Source organism: Hypanus sabinus, unplaced genomic scaffold, assembly GCF_030144855.1.
Source record: "Hypanus sabinus isolate sHypSab1 unplaced genomic scaffold, sHypSab1.hap1 scaffold_293, whole genome shotgun sequence".
Taxonomy (NCBI): Eukaryota; Metazoa; Chordata; class Chondrichthyes; order Myliobatiformes; family Dasyatidae; genus Hypanus; species Hypanus sabinus.
The window spans coordinates 170,253-185,785 of record NW_026781079.1 but is presented as its reverse complement, the minus strand read 5'-3'; positions in this window follow the sequence as shown (position 1 = coordinate 185,785).

Below are 15,533 nucleotides of genomic sequence, written 5' to 3'. Positions count from 1 at the left end.
CCGGGAGTTGAAAGTTGACAAGCCCGCAGCTTCAGTGGAGGAATGTATAGAAATTTTGGAGGGAGCGTTTGGGTTGTCAGGAGATTCCTGGCTGCTTTTAGCACAGTTTCAACACATGGAGCAAGAGAGAGGGGAAAAGCTCTCGGAATATATATTTCGGCTGGAGGGATTGCTTACGGGGTTGCGGCGCCCGGGGGGGGGGGGGGGTGTTGTGGTGAAGGCTCACGATGTGGCTAGACTGATGATGAGTCAGATATTCGGTGGGTCCCTGGAGGAGGACAAGGTGGCGTGGAGTTTGTGGCAGTTTTATAAAAAGGGCCCCTCTCCGTCATTTGGGCAGCTGATTAGAGAGATGCGGGAGGAAGAGAACGCGTTGGGCTGGAAAAGGGGCTCAGGCCAGCGGGAGCGATCCTCCGCGTACAGGAAATGGTGGCCGGGTGGGGGACTGAGACATGCAAGGGGTCCCAGGGGTGTAGGGACCCACCATTTCAGGGGGACAGGGAGAGTACCCCCTCCGGGGGAAGAACCGCGGGAGAGGAGGGATGGGGGGTAGTGTGTGCTTTAAGTGTGTCTTTAACTTTAATAGGGACATTTCCGGCGGGACTGTGTGCAGCCAAGGGTTTACTACAGCTGTGGGGAGGAGGGACACTTCCAGTGCAATTGTGAGAGACAAGCTGTCCCGCGGAGGGCAAGCCCCCGGACGGCTGAGAAGGGAGAGGTGTCGGGAAACACCTTGGTGACCTCAAGGGAGGCTCAGTGATGGAATGGACTGGTGTCACTGGAGGAACACGTTCCCAGCAATCAGCAAGGGGACCACCGAAAGCCCCAGCCATCATTCTGGAGGCGTTGGTGGGACCCTGTTCCAGCGTGTGCCTACGGATCGAGGGAGTCTACACAAAAGCTGTTCTCGACACAGGATCGCAGGTTACCCTACTGTACCGGTCGTTGGACAACAGATACCTAAAGCACTTGCCAGTAATCCCATTTGACGCACTGGAGATTTGCGTGTGAGCGAGGGTGATTACCCGTACGATGGGTACCTATCGGTGAGATTGGAGTTCTCGGAGGGCGATGTGGGAGTGTCCGAAGCTAATGAGACGTTGGTGTGCCCGGACCCGCTGGAAACTGCCCTTCTACTGGGGATTAACTCCCTCCTTGTGAGACGGATCCTGGGAGCCTGTCGGGAAAAGGTAGGGGAGAACTTTCTGGAGACCCTCTCGGTACAAGCAGTGTTTCGGGCGGTGTTCAGAGAAGGGGGTGACGCCCTAGGGCTGGATCCGGAGTGTAAACGAGGGACGGTGTGGTCAGAGGGAGCAGTGGAGGGGACTTGGGGGCTTTTGATGACACCCTGCCCCAAGTTTACTGTTGACCTGATTGCACTGAAGACTAAACAGTTGCTGGACCTAATCGGGGGAAGTGGCAGCTGTGCGGCGAAGTGACCCGGGCATTGGCACTGTGTGGGAGGCGGTGGAGAAGGGGCGTGCAGCGTGGGCCGAGAAGGCGAAACACGTCTCTGTGCCTCTGTTCTTAAAGGAGTGGCCTCGGTTAAAGTTGAAGAATCAAGTCTTGTACCGGGGTCACGGAGCCTCCGGGCCAACCACGGCGTTGACAGCTGGTCATGCCTGAGGGGTATCGGCAGACTGTACTCCAGGCCTTGCATGATGATTCCGGGCCCTTGGGGGTGGAAAAGACCTATGGATTACTCAAAGACCGGTTCTACTGGCCCCGGACGAGGAGGGAAGTTGAAGAATACTGTAGGAAATGCAGTCGTTGCATCGGGAGGAAGACCCTGCCAGCGTCGGCGTCTCCACTGTCACTCTTGCAGAGTGAGGAACTCCTAGACCTGGTGTGTATGGATTTCCTGTCGATTGAGCCTGACACCAACAACACCACGAATGTCTTCGTCATCACGGATCATTACACTCGAAATGCTCAGGCGTTTCCCGCAAAGGATCAGAAAGCAACTACAGCGGCCAAGGTGTTATGGGAGAAGTACTTTGTTCATTATAGCCTTCCCAGGCGGATCCATAGTGCTCAGGGGCGGGACTTTGAGAGCCGGCTTATCCATGATTCACTGACTATGCTTGGGGTTGAGAAATCCAGGACCACACCCTGTCACCCGCGGGGTGATCCTCGGCCCGAGAGGTTTAATCGGATCCTGTTGGATATGCTCGGGACGCTGCAGGGTGGCCAAAAAAGTAAGTGGAGTTGACACACTGGTCAATTGGTTCACTGTTACAATTATACTGGCAATGATGCTACAGGGTCCTCGCCTTATTATCTGATGTCCGGGCGGGAAGCGAGGTTGCCCATTGACTTGTGTTATGGGACGGAGGCGGGTGACGTACCCTCGAAGCACTATCTGAAGTATGTGTCCAATACGAGGAGAGAGTTGGAAAGGGTGTCCGATTTGACCGAAGCTGTGGCCACCAAGCAGAATCAGATGAATAGGAAGAGATATGTTCAGAAAGTGAAGTTCGCTCAACACTTGCCGGGAGATCGGGGCCTTATACGGAATTCAGGAGTAGCAGGTAAGCACAAGTTGGCGGATCGATGGGCGGTCACCCCCTGTGTGGTCGAGAGGCAGATGCCGAATCTGCCTGTTTACTGGGTGAAACCCGAGGATGGGAAGGGGCCTGTCAAGGTACTGCATCGGAACCACCTGTTGCCCCTGGGACAAGAAGTGCAGGTGGATAAAGAGCCCCAGGGGGAGGTTGCGCCTAGTACAGACAGACAGACATACTTTATTGATCCCGAGGCAAATTGGGTTTCGTTACAGTCGCACCAACCAAGTATAGTGTAGAAATATAGTAATATAAAACCACAAATAATTACATAATAAATAATTACTTAAATAATTAGATAATAATAGGTAAATTATGCCAAGTGGAAATAAGTCCAGGACCAGCCTATTGACTCAGGGTGTCTGACAATCCAAGGGAGGAGTTGTAAAGTTTGATGGCCACAGGTAGGAATGACTTCCTATGACGCTCAGTGTAACATCTCGGTGGAATGAGTCTCTGGCTGAACGTACTCCTGCGCCTAACCAGTACATTATGGAGTGGATGGGAGTCATTGTCCAAGATGGCATGCAACTTGGACAGCATCCTCTTTTCAGACACCACCGTCAGAGAGTCCAGTTCCACCCCCACAACATCACTGGCCTTATGAATGAGTTTCTTGATTCTGCTGGTGTCTGCTACCCTCAGCCTGCTGCCCCAGCACACAACAGCAAACATGATAGCACTGGCCACCACAGACTCGTAGAACATCCTCAGCATCGTCCAGCAGATGTTAAAGGACCTCAGTCTCCTCAGGAAGTAGAGACGGCTCTGACCCTTCTTGTAGACAGCCACAGTGTTCTTTGACCAGTCCAGTTTATTGTCAATTCATATCCCCAGGTATTTGTAACCCTCCACCATGTCCCCACTGACCCCTTGGATGGAAACAAGGGTCACCAGTGCCTTGGCCCTCCTCAGGTCTACCACCAGCTCCTTAGTCTTTTTCACATTAAGCTGCAGATGATTCTGCTCACACCATGTGACAAAGTTTCCCACCGTAGCCCTGTACTCAACCTCATCTCCCTTGCTGATGCATCCAACTATGGCAGAGTCATCAGAAAACTTCTCAAGATGGCAAGACTCTGTGCAGTAATTGAAGTCCGAGGTGTAGATGGTGTAGAGAAAGGGAGACAGGACAGTCCCCTGTGGAGCCCCAGTGCTGCTGACCACTCTGTCTGACACACAGTGTTGCAAGCGCACGTACTGTGGTCTGCCAGTCAGGTACGAGTAGTACGAGGACTCTGCGAGGGCGCAGGGCGACGGAAGAGCCTGCTGGAGAAGGGACCAAGTCAGTCATCACCCCTGGAGGGGATACTGATTCGGAAGACGATGGTTCAGATGTGTGGCCTCTGTTTCCGTTCGATAATGCTCCAGTACCGGAAGGAGAGAATCCTGGCCCTTCCCCTACTGAGTTTGGTGAGAGGAGGGAGTGTGTTGAGGGACAGACTGAGATGCAGCCGGCTGTGGGGAGAGAAAGGGTGGAACCCGAACACGAGATAGAGGGCTCCCAGGTGAAGAGGGATCAGAGTGAGGAAGAGGGTGCGGATCCGATAGGTAGACCTGGGGTGTCCCCCGTAATGCCTGAGGCGGCAGGGTCGGCAAAGGAGGTACGGAGGTCTCAGAGAAGTAGGCACCCCGGAGAGCTTGACATATGCAGCGCCGGGAGAACCGAGCGTGATGTCTACAGCCCTGGGAAGTTACGTCTCTGCTTTCTGCACCTGGGTATGGTTATGTGTTTTGCAAGAAGCATTGGGGAACTCTGTTAATATCACGAGGGCATGACTTTTTTCTGGTGTGGAGAGGGTGCACAAGGTTCCTTCTTTGTGTTACTGCGTATGTTATAGACAATAGACAGTAGGTGCAGGATTAGGCCATTCGGCCCTTCTAGCCAGCACCGCCATTCACTGTGATCATGGCTGATCATAAACAATCAGTACCCTGTTCCTGCCCTCTCCCCATGTCCCTTAACCCCGCTATCCATAAAAGCTCTATCTAACTCTCTTTCGAAAGCATCCAGAGAATTGGCCTACACTGCCTTCTGGGGCGGAGCATTCCACAGATCCACCACTCTCCGGGTGAATAAGTTTCTCCGCATCTCTGTTGTAAAAGGCCGAGCCTTTAAACTGTGGCCTCTGGTTCTGGATTCACCCATCAGCGGGAACATGCTTCCTGCCTCCAGCGTGTCCAATCCCTTAATAATCTGTCAGAAACTGACATGGAACGGACCCAAGTGCAGGACGCAGGCAGTGAAGTACTAGGGGTAGGACAGGATGGGGATGCCATGACATTCAAAGGGTAATGCAGGCTGGGCTGGATCCCAGAGGTCAGGCGAGGCGGGAAGATCCCGGAGTTCAGGCAGGGCAGCAGGAGTCCTCAGGGCGGGCCGCATGGATCCCGGGCAGGGCCGCCTCCCAGACGGAGTCCTGGGCAAGACGTGGACACCCGGGCAGGTGCGGGGAACAACCCATCAGAGGTGAGGGGTAGAAAGGGACACAACCACCTGTAGGGTAATGGCAACGGCCTGGCTTACCCGGCGAGGGCATGGGACAGGAAGGGACAGAACAACCCGGGAGGTTACGACGATGGCCTGGCTGACCCAACGGAGGCAAGGGACAGGAAGGGACAGAACCACCCGAGGGGTAACAGCGACGGCCTGGCTTACCCGATGGGAGCAAGAGACAGGACGGAACAGAAGCACCCGAGGGGTAATGGTGACGGCCGGGCTTACCCGACGGAGGCAAGGGACAGGAAGGGACAGAACCACCTGAGGGGTAACGGCGACGGCCTGGCTTACCGGACGAAGGAGAGGGAAAAGAAGGGAGCTGGGCCCAGGGTAAGCAGCAGGACTACCGTGATACACCGGTAAATTGGGAAAGGCAACTGACAGCGTGACAGAGTGGGAAAGGCGAATAAGGTGGAACAGCTGGACCAGCACACACCAGAGAAGCAGGGGAACAAGACCAACGGAACAGAACAGATACAGAACAGGCCGGCAACCAGGGCAGAACAGGAAACGGAGCAGGGCAGCAACTAGGGCAGAACTGGATCCGGAGCGGGCGAAACAGGTAAAGAGCAGGATTCAGAGCCGGCGGGCCAGGTGCAGAGCAGGATTCAGACCCACGGACCGGGTACAGATCAGGATTAAGAGCCGGCGGACCAGGGACAGAGCAGGATTCAGAGCCGGCGGTCCAGGTACAGAGCAGGATTCAGAGTCGGCGGATCGGGTACAGATCAGGATTCAGAGCCGGCGGACCAGGGACAGAGCAGGATTCAGAGCCGGCGGACCAGGAACAGAGCAGGATTCAGAGTCGGCGGACCAGGTACCGAGCAGGATTCAGAGCCGGCGGGCCAGGTGCAGAGCAGGATTCAGACCCACGGACCGGGTACAGATCAGGATTAAGAGCCGGCGGACCAGGTACAGAGCAGGATTCAGAGTCGGCGGATCGGGTACAGATCAGGATTCAGAGCCGGCGGACCAGGGACAGAGCAGGATTCAGAGCCGGCGGACCAGAAACAGAGCAGGATTCAGAGCCGGCGGACCAGGTACCGAGCAGGATTCAGAGCCGGAGGACCAGTTACAGAGCAGGATTCAGAGCCGGCGGACCAGGGACAGAGCTGGATTCAGAGCCGGCGGACCGGGGACAGGGCAGGATTCAGAGCCGGCGGACCAGGGACAGAGCTGGATTCAGAGCCGGCGGACCAGGGACAGAGCGAGTTAAACCGGATTCAGAGCAGGACTACCCCCGAACTAGGCTCAGTTTCCGAGCCCCTAATAAACAACTGCCCCCTAATAGGCGACAAGTGTACCTCCTTAAGCCAAGCTGATCCAATGGCTCTGGGTGACAGGAGTGCTGGCTGCAAGACCTGGAATCCGGAGTCCACGGACAGGAGCAAGACCCGGAAGCCGGTCTCCGGGCAGACCCCAACATAATCGTATATGTTTCAATCAGATCCCCTCTCATCCTTCTAAGTGCCAGTCATTCCAATCTTTCAACATATGACAGTCCCGCCATTCCGGGAATTAACCTCGTGAACCTACCCTGCACTCCCTCAATAGCAAGAATGTACTTCCTCGAATTTGGAGACCAAAACTGCACACAATACTCCAGGTGTGGTCTCACCAGGGCCCTGTACAGCTGCAGAAGGACCTCTTTACTCCTATACTCAATTCCTCTTGTTATAAAGCCCAGCATGCCATCAGCTTTCTTCACTGCCTGCTGTGTCTGCATGCTTGCTTTCATTGACTGATGTACAAGAACACTTAGATCTCGTTGTACTTCTTTTCCTAACTTGACTCCGTTTAGATAGTAATCTGCCTTCCTGTTCTTGCCACCAAAGTGTATAACCTCACATTTATCCACTCTAAACTGCATCTGCCATACATTCGCCCACTCACCTAGCTTGTCCAGGTCACCCTGCATCCTCATAACATCCTCCTGACATTTCACACTGCCACCCAGCTTTGTATCATCGGCAAATTTGTTAATGTTACTTTTAATCCCTTCATCTAAATCATTAATGTCTATTGTAAACAGCTGCGGTCCCAGCACCGAAGCTGTGATACCCCACTGGTCACAGCCTGCCATTCCGAAAAGGACCAGTTAATCGCTATTCTTTGTCAGCCAGACAATTTTCATTCCATGTCAGTACTCTGCCTCCGATACCATGTGCCCTAATTTTGCCCACTAATCTCCTATGTGGGACTTTATCAAAAGCTTTCTGGAAGTCCAGCTACAATACATCCACTGGCTCTCCCTCGTCTACTTTCACATTTACATCCTCAAAGAATTCCAGATTAGTCCAGCATGACTTTTCCTTCGTAAATCCATGCTGACTCGAACTGATCCTTCTACTGCCATCGAAATGTGTCGTAATTTCCTCTTTTATAATTGACTGCAGCATCTTTCCCACCACTGTCGTCAGGCTAACCGGTCTATAATTCCCTGTTTTCTCTCTCCCTCCTTTCCTGAATAGTGGGACAACATTAGCCACCCTCCAATCGGCAGGAACTGATCCTGCATCTATAGAACATTGGAAAATGATTACCAATGCATCCACGATTTCTAGAGCCACCTCCTTACGTACCCTGGGATGCAGGCCATCAGGTCCCGGGGACTTATCAGCCTTCAGACCCAACCGTCTATCCAACACTGTTTCTTGCCTAATATAAATTTCCTTCAGTTCATCCATTACCCTAGTTCCTTTGGCCACTATTACATCTGGCAGATTGTTTGTGTCTTCCCTAGTGAAGACAACTCCAAAGTACTTGTTCAATTCATCTACCATTTCCTTGTTCCTCATTATAAATTCACCCGTTTCTGTCTTCAATGGCCCAGTTTTGGCCTTAACTATTTTCTTTTCCTTTCACATACCAAAGAAGCTTTTACTATCGTCCTTTATATTCCTGGCTAGTTTACCTTAGTACCTCATTATTTTCTCTGCGTATTGCCTATTTTGTTATCTTCTGTTGCTCTTTAAAAGCATTCCAGTCCTCCGGCTTCCCGCTCATCTTTGCTATGTTATATTTCTTCTCTTTTATTTTTATACTGTCCTTTACTTCCCTCGTCAGCCGCGGCCGCCCCTTACTCCCCTTAGGATCTTTCTTCCTCTTTGGAATGAACCGATCCTGCACCTTCTGCATTATTCCAGGAAATACCTGCCATTGTTGTTCCACTGTCTTCCCTGCTAGGGTATTGTTCCATTGAAATTTGGCCAGCTCCTCCCTCATAGCTCCATAGCTCTTTGATCAACTGTAATACTGACACATCCGATTTTCCCTTCTTCTTAAATTGTAGGCGAAAACATATCATATTATGGTCACTACCTCCTAATGGATCCTTTACCTCGAGTTCCCTCATCAAATCCGGTTCATTGCACAACACTAAATCTAGAATTGCCTAAATGAGAGTGATCTGGAACAATCCAGAGGGATTGCTGTTCATATTCGATGGTTTAAATGAATTCGAGAACAGTATTGATTTTGCCAACAGTCAGAGGTTCACACAACCTCAGCACCAGTGCCCAGATCCCGAGTGCTGGTGTGAAGTGTCTGACATTGTGTACAGTTTAATCCAGGGCAAGCTGCTCCCAGGGTGTTCCGTGCTGGTGACCACCCGCCCCACTGCGTTACATTTATTGGAAAAGGCGGAGATCTGTGTCAGGGCTGAAATCCTGGGATTGGTTGGTGAGGAACGGAAGGAATATTTCATCAGGCATTTTGAAGATCAGGCAGTGGCAGCAGCTGTTTTCAAATACGTGCAGGAGAATGAGATCCTGTACACCATGAGCTACAATCCCTCCTACTGCTGGATCCTTGCTCTGGCACTGGGCCCCTTCTTCACCCAAAGAGTCAGGGACCCACAGCGAGTTCCCAAGACCGTCACCCAACTCTACTCCTGCTATATCTACAACATCCTGAAAAACAACGGCAGTGAGATTGAAAGTCCCCGTGATGTCTTTTTGAGCCTGGGTCAGATGGCCTTCAGGGGAGTATCTGAGAAGAAGGTTGTGTTTACGGATGGAGATTTGATCAGCTACAATCTACAGCCTTCCCAGTTCCTGTCTGGGTTCCTGATGGAGCTTTTGGAGAGAGAGGATTCCACCTGGAGCGTAGTGTACACATTCCCACACGTCACCTTCCAAGAGTTTGTAGCCGCACTCGCACAATTCCTGAATCCACATCCTGCAGATATCCTTAAAACGCTAATGAAGCTCACGGTGAAGAGGATGGGCGATTTGAGGTGTTTCTCCGTTTTGTTGTAGGTCTCTGCTCCCCAAAGACAACCCGGGGCCTGGAGGAGTTTCTGGGTCCATCTCCTCGTCAAACAATCTGCCGAGTGATCAACTGGGTGAAGGAGGTGTTTGAACGTCAGATTGGAAACGCAGGGAGTGAAACTGGTAAAAGGAGCCTCCTGAACACACTGCACTACTTATTTGAGTGTCAGAATCGTGGACTGGCTCAGGCCACACTGGGGTCTGTGGTCACCCTTTCATTCAGTGAATTGCGACTGATGCCAATTGACTGCGCGGTCCTGTCCTATGTCATCGGACTCTGAGACAATAAAGCAACCTCGATGTGTGGAACAGTCGCATTCAGTGTGAGGGACTCCAGCGGCTGGGACCTGTGCTGCACAAATGCGGTAACTGTTTAATTATCTCTAAATCTGAGTAGTAGTATTTTCCCCCACTTTGGTCTTTTCTGCAGCTGGGTTATCCCTGACCAATACCTTACTGCTCCGGATTGGCACTGTCTCGTTGACTCCCCTGTCCTGTCCACTTATAATTTCCCCTCTTGCACTCTCCGAGCTTTCAGCTTGCGCATTCTGCCCTTTCTCCCACCCTGTGTGTGAATTACCTTGTCTTACTTAAGGATGTGTGACTCCGTCCCCCTACCGCCTCGACTGTGCCCGACAACCCTCCAGCTTACCCTACCCAAGGTTCTCTTTCTCTCGTACGCGAATAGGAGGTCAGTCTTTCGAACAGGACGGAAGGAGGAAAATTTACAGGAGACACACTGGCAGCTCTTCCTTAACTCAATTACTGACATTCCGTGAGGCACTAAACAAGGTTCTGAGGACAATAATTTTGCATTACTAACTTTCCGAAGAGCTTACCGTAATATCGAAGTTGTATGCTGTTGGACGCAGGATGTGAGTCAATTTGTTTTTCACTCTCTGTGTTCAGACTGGGGAACAATGAACTGGGAGATTCCGGAGTGAAGCTGGTGTCTGCGGCTCTGAAGAACCCGGAGTGTAAAATACAGAAACTGGGGTAAGTACCAGAAGGGGAGAGATTGGGTTTACAGTCACTGGGTATTTGATGCCGAACACTATTGTGATCAGTAGTCGTGTTACTGATGAACACTGGGGATTCTCACCATCTCCCCGTCTCGCTTCTTCTCATCTCCAGGTTGGACCAAGTCCATCTCACAGATTCTGGTGCTGAGGATCTCTCCTCCGCTCTCAGTGCCAACCGATCACTGACGGAGCTGGATCTGAGTTACAATAATGCCCTGGGAGATTCGGGGGTGAGAGTGGTGACTGCAGCTTTGGGGAACCCAGAGTGCAAAATACAGAAACTGGGGTAAATACCAGACTGCGGGAGATTGTGTTGACTGTCACTGTGTGTCTGACATTAAACATTCATGTGATCAGTAGTTGTGTTCCTGTTTAATAAGTGTGGATTTGCACTGGTTCATATTTTTTCCTTTACCCTCACACCCTCTCATCTCCAGACTACGGGATGTCGGTCTCACAGATTCTGGTATTGAGGTTCTCATCCACCTTCCCTTTCCAAATGACTCACTGGTGGGGCTAGAGCTGGGATGGAACTCACTCACGGACCTGTCTGTCCACAGCCTTGAAATTCTCCCGCATATGCTCCCGAATCTGAAGCAGATCAGGTGAGTGTTTGAGCAAATATTTAATGTGGTACCATATCAGTGGAACCACGAGCGTCTGTACTGATATTTGTCTCTACGTGTTGAAGAAGCATTCATCCTAGTGTCCCGTTACTGAATCTTCTGTGTAATTTTTGTTTCCTCTTTCTTCCTCGCTCTGTCTCAGGCTGGTGGGCAATCATTTCAGTGAGGGAGCGAAGCGCCATCTGGAATTTATGGTGCGCAGAGAACGCATGGACCTATGGATCTCCCCATTCAGGATTAGGCATCCCTTCTTTGTCTTTGACGATGAATGATCCAGATTTCGGTCCCGGTGGTTTTGACGAACTCTGGCTCGAGCCAGGCACTCGTCCTTCTGCCAGCAGAAGATACGTCAGAAGCCTGTTGCTTCCGATCCTTTTTTGAAAAAGTGTTACGAGAGCAGCGAAAGAGAGTGAGCGGGAAAACACAGAGACATGACGAGGGGTGAAGAAGAGAAAGCAGGCAACGAGAAGATGGTAAGAGGGGTTCAAAGTATTGTGGTCTTCTCATACCAGGCTACAGGTAACTAATATCCCATTGAAATTCTATGGATAACGGATAACCAATTAAATAGCCAGATTCAGCTAATGTTTCACCCACTACTGAAAGCAGGAAGTTTCCGTAAAACTACAGAGGCAAGTGTAACGAGTGGAAAACTCTCTGAACAATCATGGAATAATACGTATAAACATACAAACATGCACACTGGAGTAAACGACAAGATTCATTCCTGTGATGTCAGAAGTGATGCTGCAGCCACGTGACTCCTTTGCCTGTCAGCCGCGCTCTGCTTCTGGATGCCTGGCGTCCGTTGCCCCCCCGGAGGAGAATTGTACAGGCTAGAAGAGGCAAGGGTGCAGCTTAGTCTGGGACACTCGTGTCCCATGGTGAGGTCTTCAAGGGAGAGCAACGTTTGATCACTGTACTGAGGACGGCACACTCAGGAGTGTGGCCAATACAATGTTGTCAGTTTCACAAAATACCTCGATCAGATCTGAGGCACTGTCCTGAAGTGTGATTTTCTTATAAGTAAAAAAAGGGAAATGGGACTGAATACTCAGCCTGTCATTCTTTGATGCTGGACAGTTAGTTGTGTCTCGTTGGAAGTGAAGTAGGGTCACAGTAAAAGGACGTTTGTGGACTGAAAAGCCTGTTATGTGCTGTAGATTTCTATGTTCATAACTTCGTATATAAAATTGTGAGTATATTTTTTAAACATGTTACCAGAGCACACCTTGTATAATTTACAATTGTAATGATGAAATCGTTAAAGCGCTGTTTTAATGTTGCACTACAGTAGCAGTCAAGTGCGCTCCCCCACTGGCAGAGTAGCGCCACTGCAGTGTGGCCATCTCCTGCCTGCTCCACATAGCAGTCAATCACGAGCGGCTGGAAGAACTCAGCGGGCCATGCGGCATCTGAGGAGGAAGAAGTGGACAGTTGACACTTTGGAACATGATTATTTATCTCAACCGGAGACTAGATGGGGAGGTAGCCGGTATAAAGTGGGGAGGAATACTGCAGAAGTGCTGGCAGAAGCTGGCCAAATCCAGTTGTGGACAAGTGATTGGTAGATGTAAGAGGGACAGATGTAAGTAGTACCAGAGGCTGTGTGGTGATATGTGAGGCGGCGCAGGGCCAGAGATAAAGGAACCTGATAGCAATGGAAGATGGAGCAAAGAACCACATCACGGTGGTGGGGACTTGACGGCCAGCTGTGCTGCATAGGAGATGCCGTTATTCCAGTTTGTGTTTGACCTCACTCTGATGGAGAAAGCCGAAAGCAGGTGGGTGGGCTTTGTAACTGAGAGGGGATTTCAAATTATTCACAACTGAGAAGACCAAGCGACCATGGTGGACAAAGCTGAGGAGCAAGGTGAAAGAGGTCTGGTAATCTACACCTGTTCTCAGCGGTGTGCAGGGGAAATGAGGTGCAGGAACAAGTGTGGCAGCTCCTGCCCTTCTGTGGAGGACTCGGTGGATCAGGGAGGCATGGAATGCTGTCAGAAATCAGATGGGAATGATCTCCTAACCTCACAACGTATGCCTTAAAAGTTTGCACCAAATTGGCTAGTGGCACTGCCTCTATAACAGTATTCTGCGTTCTTGCATTTTCCCGTGCAGTACCTCTTTGCAAAACAAAGCTCCCCCTGTAACTCGGCACACGCGACGACCATCAAACAATTTATAGGTTTCCCTGCAGCAGATGAGGTTGAGGGGTGAACTCATCCAGGTCTCTACCCCCTTGAAGGTGGTACAAGTTATGTATGGGTCTACATGTTGGTCAAAAGCTGCTTCCGTCGTGCCTGTCATTGATTGGCCCATTTGAAATCTGTAGCAGCTGTCTGTAGTAGATCAGTACATGGAACTGTGATGCTGTGACAATTACAGAAACCTGTTGAGAGAGGGACAGGAATGGCTGCTTAATGTCCCAGGGTTCAGATGTCTTGGAAAGTGGAGTGGGAGGTGTAAAGAGGTTTGGGGGCGGGGTTCCGCAAAACTAACCAGGAAAATTATCACAGCTGCACTCAGAGGGGACAGAATGGACGGGTTGTCCACTGAACATATGGGTAGAACTCAAAAACAAGGATGCAGTTAGTAACAAGCGAAAGTCTGCAGACTCTGGAAATCCAAGGGAGGCACTCAAAATGCCAGAGGGACTCAGCGGGCCAGTCAGCATCTACGGAAAAGAGCACTGAAACGTTGAGGACTGACGGTGGACAAGTGATGTACATCTTTCCCCTCACAGATATTGCCTGGCCTGCTGAGTTCCAGGGTGTCACTGGTCATTTGTACTTTAGAGTCCTAGAGCTAACAAGCACTTCTATGATATATATCCTTGCATTTCCTCCCTGTTCCATCTAAAAACTTCCTATGTGTCTCTGTCACATCAGAAACACTACCCGCTTGCACACACACACACACACACACGAATTGAGGAAGATTAAAATAAATATATAACAGCAGATTTGTCATGGTGATCTTCAACTTCCCTAATATAACCCAGGATCTTAATATAAGACATAGGTGTCAAACTCAAGGCCATATCCGGCCCGCGAGATCATTTTAGATGGATCTATTATTTTACTTATCAATGGCCCGGCGATACGAAGCCTATGATTGTAAGTTAATACCAATCATAAAAATAATGCTTGCTCAGCAGTTTTCTTCATAAGAAACGGAATTTGCGAAGTGAAACACTTTGTAGTTATAGCAGAGACTGAGACACATGAGAACAGGCTGGAAAAAACGGAGGCATTGAAAGCCGCGTTCGCCCGCGCCCGACTGATCCGGCCCGCATGAAGCTGCTTTTTGCCCAATCCGGCCCGTGACCTAAAATGAGTTTGACACCCCTGATATAAGAGGTGCAAATAGTGGACAATTTGTTAGATCCATGTAGGGGATATGGAGGGTGGAGGGTGGGCGTTTTTGTTTCTCAACACATATGTAGTCCCAATAAGAGGAGGGGCTGCAATGGACCCGGCCCGGCGATCGGCCATTTAGGTGGTGAGCAGTTAGGAAACAGTGACCAGAACTCATTAAGTTTTAAGGTAGGAAGAGATCAGGATAAATATGGACCTTGCGGGAGAGAATAGGATTGGAGCCGGGCCAATTACTGTATTAGTCAGGAACATGGAGAGTTTGTTGGGAACTGCTGCTTTTTGGTACAGTCCGCACAACAGCATAGAGTCCAGGGCAGATATGTTCCTGTCAGGAGGATGGACAATGATGGTAAGGTATTGGAACCTTGGAGATCGAAGGTATGATTTTAGTCATGAAGAAAAAAAAAAGTTTGTAAAGTTCAGGAGGCTGTCAAGCTCAGTATTAAACAGAGCCATTAAGGAATATAAAAATGCCCAAAACTAATCAAAGTTTAAAAAAAAAGCTATAAGGGAATTAGACAAGCGAGGAGGGGCTATGAAAAGTCCGTGAAGAGTTGGATTAAAGCAAATTCGAAGACATGCATCAAGAGCAAGAGGATAACCGGGGATAGATTAAGAGCAGTGAATGATAAAGGGGGAAGCGGTTGGATATGGGGGTGGTGGGTGGGGTGTCTTAAATGAGTACTTTGCATCAGTGTTTACCAAAGGATATGGAGGGTTGGGTGATCAGTGCTAAGCATGTTAATATGCAAGGGTATTATGATGTAACAGATTAGTTAGATGGCATTAAGGTGGCCAAGTCTCCAGGGCCTGATGGGATATAAACGTTCAGCCCATTGAGGCTGCTTTGCCATTTCATCACGACTGGATGTTTATTCTTGATAATTTTATTTTATTGTAAATAAGTCTTTAATCATTGCCGAAAGTTTGAAAGTCAATGAATGGTTTATTGTAAACATCTTTAATTTGAATAGGAACAGAGAGCCATCACATAATTTATTGTAAATAACTTTATTTATTGTATAAAGTCTCGGATTTAACGAATGTTTTTTTTTCTATGTAAATCACTTTATTTTGTAATATTCGTGAATAAAGTATATTTGGTGGAAAAAATCATCATGCTGATCCGTTTCCCTCTCAACCCCACGGTCCTGCCTTTGGGCCTCTGCA